The following is a 17,793-nucleotide window of genomic DNA, read 5'->3' on the forward strand; positions in this document are numbered from 1 at the left end:
GCTCTGTTTTGATTCCACTGAAGAACAAAATTAATTTTAAAAACTTGAAACTTGTAAAACCAAATTACCATCTCCCAACTAAATTTATTCCTCAGTCTTTTCAGGTGAAATTTTTACCCACTTTCACTGGAAATATTGGTAATTCAGTAACAATTCTGATTTTATGGGAATCTTTGGGATGCAAAGAGATGGATGAAAGCTAAAAGCTGATCTTACTTGCTAGGAATAGGATTTCATTGTGTTAATATGAATGGGAGCAAAGCAAAGAAGTCCCCTTCCCAGTGGTCTCTTTTTGCACAAAACTTTCCAGCCCTGAAGAGGGTTGGTAGCTCTGGAGTTACAGGGAGTTACATCTTTCTGAGGTATGGGGAAACAGCTGCTGTCTCCAGCTCCAGTAAAAACTTCCCTTTGGCAGCATCAGTGTGATTGTAAGGTGAAGCATATTTTGCTGTGGATGTTGATGGGAGGGTGTAGGGCTGGAGACACATCTGCCTTCCCCTGACAAATGCTGTCACTGCCCTGAGTACTAAAATTCCACACGCAGGGGCAGGGGTGTGCACGCTTCCTAACCCAAGAGCCCCCACAACCTTCTGGGCTCCTTCCTGGTGGGTTGGAATCAGGTGCACAGAGAGGGTTCTGTTTCTCCTCGTGGCCGCTTGCTGCCTCGCTACAGGGCTGCCTGTGGATTACTTTTGTTTTTGTCTTGCCACAGAGCCCATCTCTCCTGCTGGAGAGGCAGATGTTATGGGAGCAGATGTTATTCATCAGGCAGACCTACGGGGCAGAGGCGTTTTAAGGTAATATGACCTCCTGTGTGAGAAATACCAGATCTTATTCTTGAACAAACAGAGCTCTCCTCTGCAAGCCCATGGCTGTTTGTGTGAGCTGCACAATATGGCACTGGCTCCCATGGGCTACCATAATTTATCCTTCTATACTAAGTGCATTCTTGCTAAACAGAGAATACCCAGAAAAGGCAAGGAATGTCTCTCGTGACCTGAAAATCAACCAAGATAATTTTATGAAATATATTTCAAAATATATATGACTTTTTGGAGTGGATACACCATAATCGCTGCACGGAAAATGTCCAAAAGCCAAAAAATCCACATATAAAATAATTATTGTTTGATATTTGATATGTATTTGGGAAATGTTCACAGTGCAGTAGTTCCTCCCTCTAAAGAACTCAAAGAACTCATAGTACTGAAAATCATCCCCTTGTACTGACTGGGCAACTGGGGCATACTTAAGCATTGCATCCTGCTGAGTTGTGCTTTCCACTTATCCTGGCAGGAACACATCCATTTGGTGCAGGCAAATCTTGTAGCAAACATTTTAATTTTAAATTTAAAATATATCTCCAACATCTGTCACAAAACAGACTACAGAAATGTTTGCTATATTGAAAAAAATGGCTGATACATCACGCCTGTCAAAGTTTGTTAGACAAGCCATTCTTCTGTATTGTGCATATTGACAAGTTAAATTTGGTAAGGATTTAATGTCTTCTTTGAATTCTCTGCTACCATATAAAGGTCAAGACATGAAAGAGGCAAAAAATGATCAGCACCTGAAAGTTATATTTGTGATTTAAACAGGATTACCCAAGAATGTATGTGCATTGTCATTCTGAGTGCACATCTAAGTCTCAAGCAGAAGGAAATATGCTTCTTTTAGTTTCTTTTTTTGATCTAGTTCCTCCTCATCCCAAACCTATGTAAGATGGATTTGATGTTTGCTGTAGCAACAATGGGAGGTTTTTTTCCCTGAGCTGATTTTTATCCTGGGCTGAATTGGCTTTGATTCTAAATTTCTTCCTGGTACCATTTTAAACTCACAATGTAAAAATAAAAAGAGAGAAACAAAATCCCTTCATCTGTGATAAATATCCTAGGTCTGTTAGCCAGAATTTATTGCAGGCTTTCAGACAGAATATAGATATAGTCTGGAGTTTTGGTGAAAATACATTTCAGAAAATACCCAAACCTGAAGACTAAAATCTTCAACACATGGATTATCTTCTGCAATCCTTTTGAAACTAGAAACATCTTTGCTAAGTGTTACTGTCTTGGTGTGGTCTGTTTTTGGCTTTTTGTTTGTTTTTTTACTTTCATGCACTTCTGTTTATCTCAATCAACACATGTCCTGTAAAAAAGATATCCTGTGGGCCTGCGTGGATCTACTTTTTCCATCTAATTGTGAAGGATATCTAAGGGCAAAATTTAAAATTTCTGCACAGATCTTGAAACAAGTAGATCAGAGTCAAAATTTTAATATTTAAACAAGCAAACCAACAGTGTACCACAAGCAACAACTGAAACAAGGCAGAAATAAAAATATTCCCCCAAAGCAGCAGGGGACTGTACACGAGTAGGTGTCAATGCTGGCACCAAAACTGCTGCTTCAGGGCAGGGTCTGAGGATTTGTAAAGCTGTTAACTACACCTTGCACACTGCTGCTCTTGCAGTCTCAAACTGCAGAGAAAGGAAATACAGAAAAAACCATATAGAAGTAAATATAGTGTCATGAGCCCAACCTGTTGGTATTAAATATCACACAAGTAGAAATATAGACAGTATAGTAAAGAAAGCCCTCAAAACCCAAACAAAAAATAATCTCTCTAGTTTCAGGAAATAAATAATAATAATAAAAAAGGTAGTTTTCCTCAAAGATGTAGATAACAAAGTACTTTTAATATATTGGTACTGCTATTACTATTACTGTTGTTATGATAATCACCCATAAGGCACACAAAATATTCCCTTTCTGTCAGTACAGGTTTGGCTGCAGATATGTTTTTGTTTTTCAGGACCTGTGTAATCAAGAGAGAATTTGCATTCTGTCTTTGGGCAGCTGATACCATTACAAGCTAAACCCTGCACCCTACTGAACTGGGCAAACCTGAAAAATATGCTTAATAGGCATGGTTCAGTCTAACTGGTTTTGATCCACAAAAGGGGATTTTCACCTCCTGGACTAGAGGAGATACTTTCACTCACATGCCTCCTTATTCTCGCTAGGATTATAATAAAAAACCTTGGTCCAAAACTAGTGAGAAAATAACCAATTCTCTTTGTGAAGTTATGAAAGGTTTTCCTCCCTGTTCTTGTGGAACCATGAGATTTATCCATATGATAAAAGTGGCTGAATGCAATGGTCCATATCATTCCTTCTGAGTCCCACCTGCAATCCTGTGCACCTCAGCTTGTCAGAGCTGCTTACACAGTAGAGGGAATTTTCAGAACAGCAATTGTAAAGCAGAGGGTTTCAGCACTACATTTCAGGCAAAGTAAATAGCTGGGGCTGCTCGTGCTGTTGCAAGCTAGAAGAGAAGAGCATTTAAAATATTTTTTGTTTGCTTCTTTGTTTTTGTTTTGTTTTGTTTTCAGGTAAGCTGTAAAATATGTCTATTTTCTGAGATCAAAATAAATTTATAATCCATAAATCAGAGAAAAATTAAAAATTTAGTCTTTGGAGTATGAAAGGCAAAATTGAAGCATCCCACATCTTTCTCTGGAGGGCTGAGTTAAATGGATAGGATCTCCATCTAGAGGCACAGATAAGCAGCTGCCACATAAAACAGTCATTTCCAGCAGTAAAATGGCTTAAAAATATTTTTAAAACTTACTTACCTCTCAGGCAGAGGAGACCAACATTTTATTGCAATTTAAATTTTATTGTAATAAACGAGCACAGATATAATTTGATGAAAACCTGAAACCATTACAGGTAAATATTCCTGGAGCAAACAGTCTGGGTGAAGAGGTTTATGACCTGGGAAAAGCTCAGTCAGTAAGAGCATGGTTCTAATAACACCACAGTTGTGGTTTCGATCCCTGGATGGGCCTTTTCACTTAAGAGCTGGACTTGCTGATCCTTGTGGGTCCTTCCAAATCAGAATATCCTGTGATCTAGTTAGACTGGGGCAATCAGTGCACAGAAACATGTGCTTAGGCCTGAGATTATTCACTGCAATCACCATCATTTAGACATCAATTTGGGCATGATACAACTCAAAGAGATTGAGTTGGCACATACATACAGAAGGCCATAAATGGGTTGGAAGAGTGGATGATGTCATCAAAAGGTAAAATCTAGGGATTTTATTTCATACCACATACACATTGCATCAGTGCACCTATACTGATTTCTACTGGCAGAGGTTATAGGAGAGATAGAGAAGGGACATCAAAATGACAGACTTCATTAAGTCACTTCTCCTTCCCACCTTGTTGATTTTTTCCACCAATGTTGTTGGAAGTTGACTGAAGCTCCTCACACCCATCAGACAAACAAGTTACAAGTTACAAGCACTTTAGATAAAATAATCATGTTAGAACTCAGACTAAAATTATACCTATCCTCAGCCATGAGACAGCAGAAGAGTTAGTTAAGTTTCTCTTCAGACTGAACTGAAGATCATTAGGTTCAAGGATATATCTTCTGAAGGAAGAGTGTGGTGAGAGTTAAGTAGTCCCTCTGCAGCCCAGCACAAATTGGAGGCACAGTACTTCATTATCCTCAGATCACCTATCACACCTGTGCTTTTACATACAAAAACCTTATGAGAGCTACTCAAAGTCCCTGAGTGACAAGTGTGAAGCTGGTGAAAGAGGAAAGGGATCAGAAGAACCAACTCAGAATTTATTTTTACCCGAAGCTAATGCATAAGAGAAATGTATTTCTTTAAAAAAAAAAAACAAAACTTACAAACAAACCTAAAAAAAATCCCACAAACCAAACCAACAACCAACCCCCCTTTGACAAAACAAAATAATAAAACACAAAACCCAAACCTCAGTCTTTCTAGTCTTTCCTGGCTTTTTTTTTTTCTTTTTTTTTTTTTTTTGTTTTTTACTTTTGCAAGAGCCTGTAGGAGTATTGCTCATGGAAATACCCCAGAGAACTGCAATACAGCACAGGGAGGGTCTCTCAAGAAACCATGGATTAACCCCCTCAACCTGCCAGTGACTCCAGAAATGATTCTGTGATATTTCAGTGAATGTCTGCAAATCCCTTCAAGTCATAGAGGTCCTTTTGGGATCATGAATAAATCCATGGAGACTCTCACTCTGCTCCTCAGACAGAATCAGAGTAGGGCTTCTGATGGGAATATTAACATATGAGAGCCCAAAGAGACTCTTACTGAAGCTAAAGAAAATCTTTCCTTTTCCCCAGGTTGTAAATGGTGTAAGTACCTGGCTTTTGCAAGGGATTTTCTTATTCCCTCACTAAGATCTATCAGATAATCCTCAAATCTGCTTTGGAAAGTGTCTTATTTCTTTATGCAGCAAATGCTTTTAAAATTCTTTTAAACACCATCATGGTCAGTCTCACAAGAAATTCTCAAGAGCTTGAAAATGTAGTCTGTTCTTCTGTGTCCATAAATTCTGGGGATTTCTACACATCTTCCATTTTACTTAACAGCTTACCTGAGGTGTAAATCAGGGGCACAGAGAAGAATGCTGACTCAGATATAACAGGGAATGGCTCAAATTCTTTGCAAGTATTTAAGCGTATATTGAAGTTCAAACTTGTTTCTGAGAGGGAAACTAAATCTTGTTTATGCCTGTATTACTGTAGACTGCATTTGAAGCAGTGATAGTGAAATACTGAAGGAAGTTAATTAGGTTCTTACCTTACCAGAAAACAGTCATATCTAAACTTCCAAAGCAGAATCTATATTTCCAAGTTCATTCTGCAGTCTGAGAAAAATTTGTGAAAGATGGAAAGAGAAGAAATGCCTAACAAACTACTTATATAAACATATAAGAATCTCAGATGAGGTGCTTTCTACAGCTAATTATAAATATGTTGATCACAACAATATGTTGATATGATGATTGTTTTCTGTGAGTCTGCACAAACATCACCCCTTTTGTGAACAGAGAGCCTCAAAGATTACGTAGTCCTTGCCAAAGAAAGGAGAGATTTATTTAGCAGTTTTTCATAGCTTCTGCAGTAGGCTAGGTTCCCTAAGTCTCTGACTGTGCTATGTTTCACTATATGACTGCTCCCAACTTTAATTACATAGACTATAGCTACAGACTAATTGCATTTTGACTCCATTACAGGTTTTAAAGAACTGTGTCTAAATCTGGCTCTGATGCATGGGTCCAGATATTGGTCATAACATGCTGCAGCTACTCTTAGCAAGGTAAAATACTTTGCATTCATTCAACATGCCTTTAAGAGAAGGCTCTGTTAAAAAATAATGTAACGTTTAGCAAGCTTAACTTAGTAACAGGAAACTGAGGGACTTGTCTCTGTCCATGTACCTTCTCTAAAAATTATATTCATCCTCACTGGGCCAGGTAGACTAAAATTCATAAGCAAATACTCCCAAGCTCTCTGCACCTTTTGGTTTTTAAAGAGACATTGTAAAGCCTGTTTGCACCAGATTTTGACCACACTTGAATATTGACAAAAATAAAATAATGGAAACATTTGAAATGTAGAGTTTAAGAAGGGATAAAATGGATTATTTGAAGCAAAAAAAATTAAAAAATTAAAAGCCTGAGGGGCATTAGCTGGCACAGGATGGAGAAGAGCATTACTGTGTGGAAAAATCTCACCAAAACAAGTTCACCATGTTACTTTATCAATGAAGCAAGTCTGTGTGATACAAAATTTCCACAGTGATGGTGATGAATATATTTGATGTCCCTTGCACTTTGTATTCTATATAAAAGATGAATTTTTAATTAAAAGAGAGAAAGAGGTTGATTTTGAAATTCAGAAACCATGCCATTGTATTTTACCACATGGGAACCTCTTTTACACTGTGGCAGAAACACCATGTCAGCTTCAGCACAACCCTTGGTATAATGACTTGACCCACTGATGAAGTCAGGTCCTGCCCCAGTTGTGGTGTTGAGGATCTCAAACTCCTTTCATTATTATCCTGAAATTCCACAGTTATGCTGTGCATTGTTCTCTGAGTTTCTTTGTCAGACTTACCTTTTTCTGCCTGCAGGCTTCCTGTTTCTCAGCCACCTTTCCACAGCAAACATGTCTAAGGACAAAAAGACTACTGACTGATATATTTCATTCTCTGAGGTCTCACTTTACCCTATTCTTCTGCAGTGGTCCAGTTCTCTGAACCTAAATCCATCTTTACATAAGAACTCTTCAAATTGGGACTTTGTGGCAAAGCGAACTTTAGGGGAAGTAAAATTAAATCTAGATAGGAATAATACCTAGCAGTGTACCTAGGGAACAATCTCCTCCATCAATCTGCTGTGTCCCTGAAGTGTCATGTTGGAGATTAAATCCCTCCCACTGTGCCATGCAACAGCAGCAGAACCACTCAGCAGTGATTGCTGCATTGCAACGTGACTCCACACAGCACAAACTTATTTGAGGAGCACAAGAACATACCTAGAGAAAGGCATACAAGGATGTGTGGGGCAAGAGAAAATAATAAATGGAGTGAATGTGAGAGAGAACAATAGGAACAAGACTGAGGCATGAATAAAAAAGAAAAGAAGTTGATTAGAAGAAAGCAAGACATGGTGACTGCAAGAGAAGCAGTTCTGCAAGAACATTCACATGGGCTCTTCAAATTGTCACCTGTTTTCAGTCAAAATTCCTCACTGACCCTAGTTTAGCACCTGTCTGTGTTATCCTTTGACAACCCACAGAGAGATAGGGTAACATTTCTTTAAGCCTTGCACTTTGGACAGTGTAGTGGAAACACTGAAGTGACTTGAAGTTCTGAAATCTCACCTCAATTGTCATTCAAACATTTAAGTTTTTAAATCCACTACCATTCACTGAGACTTGGCTTCCATAACCTCTTCAAAGAAGATGACAGAAATTATTTTATCAAAAAGTTATAATCTTCTTTCATAATCAGAAATTCCAGTGTATTTAACATTTGTATAGAGATTATTTTTTCCCAGTATGTTGCCTTTGTTGTTTTGTTGGTATTATCTAGGTTGGGAAGAGGAACTTATTTCCTCCTTTTCCTATCATTATTTTCTTGTCCATTTCTACAGAAAAGCCATGACCTTGAATATGGGATCATTAAGAATAATTTCCACAAAGGGTTTGCCTCTGAAAGGTATGGGATTCTGATGAACAAGTGGGATTCAGATTTTTATCTCCAGGTAAAGCTGGCAGCTATCAAAGGGTTCTGTATCTCTGCCTGTCATCTCTGGGGATGAGTAAAATTTTCAAAAACACAATGGGAATAAATTACATAAAGTGAACAGAAAAGGGGAACTGTGACTGAACTTGGGGAACCCCTGGAGCGGGGAATCCAGTGCATCACATCCCTTCTGTGCCAGCTGCACGTGCAGAGGCACAGCTCAGTGCTGTGGAACAGCCACAGCTCTCCGTGAGGTGACATCTGGGGAATTCCAGTTGTTTTGGTGGTTTTTTCCCCTGCTCCTGGTTGTATTACTAAGTGTTGCCTCAGCATCTCCTCTCCTCAACAGTGACACTTTCTCCTCAGATATTTGCAGCAGCTTTGCGTTAGGACCTGATCTGCAGCTTGGGACAGACCTATATCACTAATTCATCCATTTCCCCTTTCATTTTCCCTTGCTGCCTAATGCAACACCTGCTCCCCTTCAGCCTCTCTGGTCCTTATCTTGTTCATCAGCCCTCTGCTGCTCACATCCATCTTCTGGCTATCATTTCTCCTTAGGCAACCACTGTGTTGCTTTTCTCATCCTCTGGTCTAACAGGTGTTGGTTTTGCTGGAAGTGCTCACTCCCATTTCTCTGATCACTTTAAACTGCAGAAAAACCAAAGAGATTCCTGCAGTCTCAAATAAAACTCCTAAGGGCTGTAGCAGGATGCAGTGATGGCACACTATGGTTCTGCCATTCCACTGAAAACAAATATTGCGTGAGGTTGATCACTGATTCTAGCAGACAACCTGCAGAAATAGTGCTAACCTTCTACTTGTAAGAAACTGGCACATCACTACTGACTGTTCCAAAATTATGAGACAATTTTGCTCCCTCTTTAAGAATTATCAGTGGGGCAGAGTATCTTTTTACAATATCCTTTGTGTAGGAGAAGTGATGTAAACTGTTTTGGATGAGAAATGCAGAAGACTTGTGACTGCAGAATCAGGAGACATAACTAATCGTGAATACTGGAGTATTCTGTCAGTCTGTGTGTTAGACCATGAAGGAAACCAGACCCCTCTGAGCAGGGGTTGTTTTTAGGAAGCATCAAGAGCAATCTGTGATGAGGGCAGTGTGAAGGGGTGACCTCACAACAGCATTTGAACAATGAGAAAGTGTCCAGTAGTAACAGATCGGCAGCAAGCCTAAGGGGAATGGAAGATTGTAACATCACCTAATTTATGTATATATAATAAACAGTTATATTATAGACAGAATGTACGAGTATGCTCAATTATTTCCCCATAAACACCAGCACAGTCACTGCCCAGAGTGGAGGTGAGATAACCCAGGTGGGAAGGTGGAATGAAGATGGGAGGTGATTTTCCCCTGCTGAAATTTGTGGCTCTCTGCAGCTCTTGGAGTCTGAGGCTGAACAAAGCCTCAGAAACACCACGCTGATTTGCAGATGTCGTGTTCCCCGGTCGTGCACGCCTTGTGGTACTCTTTGAGAAATCTGTGGCTCAAAGGCGCATTTCACAGCTCCTTGCTCTCAGTCACTCACGCTATAAGCCTGTGACTTCAAAGGGACAGCTGAAAAGAAATGTTTGCAGGGAAAAAAAGGGAAAAAGAAAAAAAAAAGAGAAAAAGATTGTCTGCTTGTCCTTTTTTTTCTGTTCATGATATAACAGGCTTAAGATGTTTTGGTATAACTGCTTCTCAGTGGGTTATTTTTCCCTTCTTATTTTACAAAAAACCAAGGAAAAAACCTGGCAGTGAGGAAGAAAACAGCTGTGTGATCCCAATCCAGATGCTTTCATCTTAGAGTGGGCTTGTCAAAGAGCAGGCAAATGACTTTCCATTCTCTAAGCAGGCCCCTTGGGTGAAGCTGGACTGATGTCTAAGATAGTGACCCTCAGTTTTTCATTTTAGGCTTTTCAGCAGCAGCACATGCTAAAGCACTACTGCTCCCTGCTGCAGACCCAGTTACAGAGTAAACAGGAAAATCTCTGAGGGCTGGTGCTGCCCTTTCAGGCTGTAGGCAAATCACTAACATGACATTTTCTCGTTTCTTAGTGGGAATGAGGTTCTGTTCTAAATTCAATACTTTTTAAGGCTTTAAACATGTTATCTATAAAATCAATGTCCTCCACATAAGTAAAGTCCTGAATGTCTCTAATGAAATTCCTAAAGTGATTTTTTGGTTTGGGTTTTGTTTTTGGTTTTTTCTTAGTATGTATAAAACTATATTAAAGTAGGATTAGATTTTTTTTTAAAATTTTAATTAGTTTGGATCTGTTTGGTGACCTATTCTTGATCAGTTGTGATATGCAATGCAATCCCATTGAAGGTTCAAGGCACTGAACAACACCAAATAATTAAAATGCAGACATTCTTATTTGTAGAAAGACATAGTGGATGGATTTACAGTCAGGTTAATATTTAACCTCTTAATCTTTCTAATGTTATGGTTGGAAAATGGCCTTTAAATTTAATTATCTGCTTCTGTACATTTTCTAGTTTGCAAATGAGCATTTAAAAATGTAATTTTTCTTTACAGAGATCTTTTGTACCCACTCATAATAATTCTGGTCATCCTAAACAAGTGTTATCCAACCCACCATGCCACTGACATAGGCGTTTATTCTCTTCCTGACTGTGTAAGGTTTGTAGATTTCAGACCTTGTAGTTTAAGGGATAATGTGCTTTCTCCTTAACCCCACCAAAAGCATTTCAATGATAGCACATTTGCATTGCATCACTTTTGCAGAGAGGATCAAGCATCCAAAAGATGGCATTCACAAATGTAATTATATCTGGTAAGAATTAAAATGTCTTTTCTATCTACTCCTGCTGGATCTTGTGATTTACTAAATTCATACCCAAACCTCTGCACAGTCTGTTTATAATTGAACATAAGAACACGTTCATAGCTATTTTCAAATACAGGTATGGCAGAGAGATTAAGAGAGCTGAACTCTTACACTTTGTCTGGAGGAATCTCTTCTTGCTGCCTTGTAATCTTCACAGGTGAAGGGAGGTTGTTGCTCTACATCAGGCAGTGAGAATCTGATGCAATTTGTCTTGTGCTAAGCAGAGTCAATATGACTTCAACTCCCATGTAAATACACATGGACTTCAAACACAAACAGAAATTTGTGTTTCAGGAATTCTAGAGAATTTGTCATGACCATGCAGCACATGACTTGTGATACTTCCTCTTCTTTCAATATTGGGGAACAAGGTAATGCTTGAGAGCAAGTAAATGGTGATGCAGCTTGTTCTGGTATCTGGCTGAGAATAAAAATAATGTAGTAGAAAGAGGAAAAAAAATAATCCATTTCTGAGCTTCTCTTTTCAAAACTTGTGATGTGCGTTGTTCGTCTGTGATCAGGAAGTGGTTCATTCTACCTTTGTTTGTTAGGGTCAGGATAAAAATAAAGCTTGTGTAGTGAATTTGGATAAGTGAGCCTGAAGTTTTGGTTTTGCAAGGCTCTATGCAAGGAGTGACAAGAGACACTGAGATTTTTCTCTGTCCGAAAAGAAAATTCCTGGAGTTGTTTTGAGACCTATAAGCAAACTGACAAAGGTAGTACTATTAATGATGGTGAATGTCAAGAAGTTTAGTGCTTCACCTTAAATAATATTTTTTTTCTTTTTGTCCTCCTATTTTAATTTGAGAAGGTGTTATATGGCCAAGAGTGACTCTTGCAAACACAGAAGTTTGTTAGAGCTAATCACAAGTCAAGTTATGATTTTTTGTGCTTCCTTAAAATGGGTTGATTCTGCAACAGATAGAAAATCAAAAGCTCATAATGCCTTCAAAGCATAATCTCTCTTTCTCCTTGTGTGTATGTATAGAATACATACTTTACCTCTATTGTGGTTTTGTTATTTCTTATCTTTTTCATTCTTTACTAATATATTTCTCAAAATGGTTGATCTGCATTACATTTTTTCCTCTCTATCTGTTTGTCATGTCATTGTGTACACAAGGGGTTTGGACAGAACTGTGAAGATTAGACAAAGAAAAATAAATCCAATATGATCAAAATTATATGTGCTAATCAACAATAACCAGTGTTTCTGTCAGAAAGTGCATACCCATTAAATGTACAGTGTGTTTATGTCTCTCCTCTATATTGTTTGGGTTTGAGATTCACAGAATTAATCTGAGCTCCCTCTGTAGCTAACAGAGCTATCTATTCGTGACAAAAACACACAGATAATATTTGCTTGTGCTAGAATCACTTCATCTGCTCTGCAAACACGCTACTTTTGTGCGGGTTTAGAATTAATTAAATATCAGGCTGCTCGTGAAAGCAGCAATCACTGGGAGGATATTAGAGAATGTTGATGGATTGAGTTGTGAAATTCCACACATCAGCATTGGCCCTGGAAGCCTGACTTCAGAGAGTGCTGAGAGCAGGGCTCCACTGTACAAGCCACATTACTCATCCACACTCCAATTTCAAAGCCTGAAATCTCATGGTAAATTGCTCTGAAAAGAGATCAATAGGTCAAAAACCCTGTGTATGCCAATGGCAAAATTTCTGTTGCTTTTGGTAGGCTCATGACTTTCCTATGAAATGGGAGAAAAGCAGGATTGGTGTCTGGGGACTAGTCCTAGTTCATTGTTTTATTAGGTCCAGAATCATATTCTGCTCTTCCCTGCTGTAAACTGTCCTGGGATCACCCCTGCTATTCATCACTTAGGAGAAAACTCTGTCTTCAGTAGCTGCTTGTAACATTAAGAGTGCCCAACCAAGCGTTTCCTCTTTGTGAAGGACAATATTTCTCTTTTCTCTCCTTAGCACACGGTCATGCAGCACTACCTGGGGCTGTGACTGTTGGCAGGTTATTGGCATATATACATTGAAAAATAAAATAGAATCTGTCAAGTATAACGTTGGGTTCAGGTTTGGAACCTAATGAGCTTCTGATATTCTGGAGCTGTAGACACACTCTGCTTTGCAGGCTGGTTTTCCAGGTGTATTTACTGGGCAGTGCTCCCCTACTTTTAAGCACTTTTAAGAACCTGCTGCAGTTCACCCATCCTGTTTATGTCCAAATGGATCTCCATGTATATGACTATTATAAGTTCATAAAGTAACACAGAACCTTAACCGAGAAAAGGACTTTGTAAATGGCAGAGACTAGCAGAATCATCATAAAAAGAGCATAGTAACTGTCCTATGAAGATTGTGATAATCAGCAGAACAACTGAGGAATAAAACACCATCTTTTTCATTCACCTTTTCTATGGAGCAGATGCGGATAACAGGTTTCCTTTATAAACTGGAAATGAAAACTCTGGGCAAAGCTGCAGGGAGAAGAGCTACTGGGGTGTCAGGGGATGGGATGAGTTGGAGGAAGCCCTGACAAAGACAAGGTCATTATAGTACAAAGAGGAGGAGAGGAAGGAAATTATGACTGCCATGGGCAAGTGTTTGTCTGAAGAAAATAAAGTAGACATAAGTCATCATCATTTTTACTCAGGCCTTGTCCCTCAAGTGAGTAAGACAAAGAAGCAAATACATAACAGCAAAACAAGTTGAGCTTCCCCATTTGCCCTCCCACATCCTAAAAGAAATGTTTCCTGTAGCAGAAACATTATTACAAGACTCAGACTTGTTTTCAGCTCCTGTATGCCACTCCTGTGGTGTAAGGTAATAGAAAAGGTTCCAGTCAACTGAGTATTTTCCCCCTGCTGTAAAATCTCTGGGTGGTTTAGACCCAACATTTTAAAACACTCACAAATGTGAATAACCTCAAGATACCACAGGTGGCCACATCTAATAGTTTAACTCAAAGACCACTAATTAAAGCTCTCTCTGTGTAAAAGGAAAACAAAAAGCAAAGCTACATGTATGTCTCCCTCTCAAAAGAAAATCAATGGAGACTACAGGAAATTTCTTAGAGAACTGTTGGGTGGAAGATTGGTTCTTTCAGTCCAGTCACTCAAGCCACACGGGGTGGCTGAAGTGATGCACTATTCCCTGTGGCAGGTGGGCTCTGCTTGCAAGCCTGGGGATACAAATCACCACTGGGGTAAACACTGTGTTTCCTCCTTCTACTGACATTGTTCTGCCCTGGTTCTCCTAAGTTTTACCACTGTGGTGGCAGTGTCTCTCATCCACCAGACAATTGCTTTGGATATCTCCTTATTTCCCACCAGCCTCTGGGCTATGTCCAGGGATGACTGTGTCCAGCAGATCAGAAGTATCTCAAATATAGAGATTTCTAATTTTTAAAAAAAATGCTTTTGTCCAGTGACTGATGCATCTTGGAATGTATTTTGAGAGCAGAGCACATGTCCAAGGTCAATGACAAAGGATGCACTGTCAGACAGAGTGAAGCACAGGATCTTTGAGGGAAGGCTGAGGGCAGAGAGAGGCTTAGCCTGAGAAAGAGATGGCTGTGGCAGCAGCCTGCCAACACCTACAGGGAATCTAGTGAGAAAACAGAGCTAGTCTTTTTATAGTGGTGTGTAGTGGGAGGATGAAAGAAAGAAGACAAAAGGTTTTGATGACATTGAAGAGAAAAAAATCATTATGAGGCCAGCAAAGCAGTGGACACAGATTTGTGTACAGACTTCATCCTTGGAAGTTTATCAAGCTGCAACAGATAAAATCCTGAGCAACCTCAGCTAAACACTGACCCTACTTTGAGTATTAAATTGGAGTGGAGACTTCCTGGGGCTGTATCCACATGAATTATTCTATATTTCTGTGATTCTAGCATATGCCATGAGTTTGCAGGTGCTCTGGATCAGGAAAGCAGGAACACAAATATATCTGTTTAATATGGAGTCAGAGATGGCAAAAGCAGCCCACGTGATTGTGCAGAAAGCAGTCTGTGAGAAAAGCACATTGGAGACAAGGAGGAACCAGCATCATGCAGGTCCTTGGCTTCTTATCCAGCGTAAGTCAGCATCTGATCTGCACCAGAATCAGCTGCCCCAAAGTTTGTCCAAGAGGAGTCACCTGTCTGCAGCTTGCAATCTGCTGCTTCCCAGGAACAGGGAATCTGAGAGAGCCCCTTTGATTCCCCAGCTGATTTCCACAGCTCTGACCTGTTGTTGACCACTAGGTAGCCTTTGCAGCCAGCCTGAAAGAGACCCTGAGGATGGATAGAAGGGCCCATAGAGAACAGTTTAACTCTTACAGTTCTGCCCTGATTACAGCATCTTCCTGGAGAAAGGTTTCATGTGAGCAAAGCTGTATGCTGGCAAAATTTCACCACAAGAGCAGCTCCTCAGGTGCATACTTCAGCTCATTCCAAAGCAACATGCCTTTAAGCACAAGCTCCATGTTTAACACTTTTTTCTACTCTTGCCCTACCACAAGTTCACACAGCTGTTGTAATGAATCACATGAGAAGATCCCAAGCTCTGCACTGTCTGCCAAACAAGAGTTACTTTGCTCTCTTGTGCATAAGCAGGAGAAATGCCTGTTTTAGCAGGCCCTGGCAGAACCGTGCAATAGCAGTGAACAGGATCACACAGCAGAAAGCCTTTCCATCTCCATTACATGATTTTCATGTATGAAAATGAATTACATGAATGTAATTCATGAATGAATTACAAGATTACATCTTTTCTGTCTTTTCCCTCCCCTCCAAATTGCTTTTACTGGTGGCAGTGACAGCTGTCCATCTCTGATCCCAAGCATGCAGGTCTTGAAGGAGCAGCTGCTTCCTCTCTGAGCATAATAGCCCTGACATGAATGGAGTCTGCAATGATGATGCAGCTGAGATTCATTTTCCAGTGTAAATTCTCAGCACAGAAGTATCAAAAGTGCCAACCACAACCAGTTCAAACACAAAGGCTTGCAGGGAGGTAGCCAGACTCTTTGGGTTACCATTTCTGCTGTTAACTTGGAGGTTCTGTTCATCCATTGCTGAAGAGGATGAGGGAATAAAGATTGAGTCCATTTAAAGAATAATCAGTTCACTGATGCTCCATGAAGAGTTACCTCTGTAATTAGTCTGGCTCTAATTACAACCCAGCCAGATCAGCGTTCTCAGTTTTTTGACTGTCATTATAATGTAAGAAATAAACTTTGCAAAATACTTGAGTATGAAAAAAAAAAAAAGTAGAAGGATGTGTTGTGGCAGAACTGTTACACTAGAAGTGATGATTGATATTGCACGTAATGACACAGAGCTTTTGAAAGGAAAAGGGTTTTGGCATAAAATCAATAACTTAGATTGAACTTTTCTGGAATCAGTGTCTGTCCCTGAAAAATGTGGGCACAGCACTTCATCCCTAACCTCAAAGGCACGTCTAGAACCCAGAAATGCTAATGCTTATGGCAGTCTATTTATCCATTTCAGTCTCCTGCCTGTCCATTTTTTTTCTCTTTTTCCTGCTCCAGGTTTATCTTGCAACTGGGAGCTCAAAGATCTACAGGTCATGGGTGATGTCTCCCTCACCTCAGAGTGATGCTGGGAACAATAGGAAGGCCAAGACACCTGAGCTGGTCTGTGGCTTCATGGCTTGCCACAGCTCGAGGCATGGAACAAGGTTTGTTCACATTTTCATTTTCTTATCTGTTTACAGGCAATGAAACAGGCATGCACTGAGGGATTTTAGCACAGGCTCTGTGGGCAGTGGTGGATTTTGGGGCACATCACTGACATCAGGCATTTCCATGTAAACACACAGAGCTTTTGCTAAGGGAGAGCTACAACAATGCTCAAAGAGAAGGGAGAAATCAGGGTCTAAGAAAGGAAAAAGGGAAGATAAGAGGATTCATTTAAATGCAGTGGAGCTGAGCTAAAACCTGGATCAAAGCCTTGAAATGATAGCATGAAGTTGGTGGAAGCCTGGTAGAGCTGGCCCAAATGAGACTACTAAATAATAAGTGACTCATGCTTATAATTCCCCCTCTCTTTCATCTTTTTGTGCTGAAGGTAAGTGAATCCTTATTCCATTCCTATATTCAGTGAAACCATAAATAAGGAAGTTATTAGTATTTTGCAGCTCCAGCTGTAATGATAAAACCTGGAAAGGGCCTGAAAGGTTTTCAGTAGTTTCACCAAAAATAGCAAGAACAAAACAAGTAGCCCATCACCTCCAACTCTTATCAATTCTTTTCATATTAAACTACTCTGGAAAGATATAATGCCAATTTTATATATTATTGCTTCATGGATAGCAGATAGATTGTGTCATCATAACCACCTCTCTTTTGCTTTAAAAGTTCTGTCAGTGAATCCAGTATCAGAAAAACTCCCTGGAATACCTATACATTCTGACTCATTAATTCATTCCTTTCCCTAACTGGTTCTCTGATGCCATTTGAAATGAAAGTGCCGAAAATATTCCAAACACATTTTCTTCCCTAAAGATTGTTTGATGCATAGCACAGTGTTTTCCATCATTTGTATCCACTAAGCTGTGGACTGTCTCTGTCTCTCTGTTCTGTCATTTGCCGTGCTCCCAGGAGATTAACAAAGATAAGTTATTTAAGTTTTGACGACTCTGCAGGGCTGCTTTCAAAGTGGCTTTTTTTTTTTTTTCATGCTAATTTTTTTTCTGCTTGGAGAAAAGTGTCTTTCCTTGTGGAACAAACTTCTGAAAAACATTCTGCTTGGTATTTTCTTTTCCTGCTAATCTTTTATCTCCAGTGTTGTAGGCATTCAGGAAATAAAAGTGCCAGTTCTGAGACCTTAATGGCTGTGATGCTTAGAAGGTGTTGAAGAA

The 17,793-nt window shown here is 39.6% G+C and overlaps 1 protein-coding gene and 1 long non-coding RNA gene across 6 annotated transcripts in view; one reads left to right on the forward strand and one right to left on the reverse strand.

Moving 5' to 3' along the window:
• Positions 1–17,793, forward strand: part of LOC131573417 (uncharacterized) — a 50,843-nt gene that overhangs the window by 18,744 nt on the left and 14,306 nt on the right. The window lies entirely within an intron of this gene.
• The window catches only part of LOC131573415 (muscarinic acetylcholine receptor M2), an 89,961-nt gene that overhangs the window by 12,552 nt on the left and 59,616 nt on the right, over positions 1–17,793 (reverse strand). The window lies entirely within an intron of this gene.

Source organism: Poecile atricapillus, chromosome Z (genome assembly GCF_030490865.1).
Source record: "Poecile atricapillus isolate bPoeAtr1 chromosome Z, bPoeAtr1.hap1, whole genome shotgun sequence".
Classification (NCBI taxonomy): Eukaryota; Metazoa; Chordata; class Aves; order Passeriformes; family Paridae; genus Poecile; species Poecile atricapillus.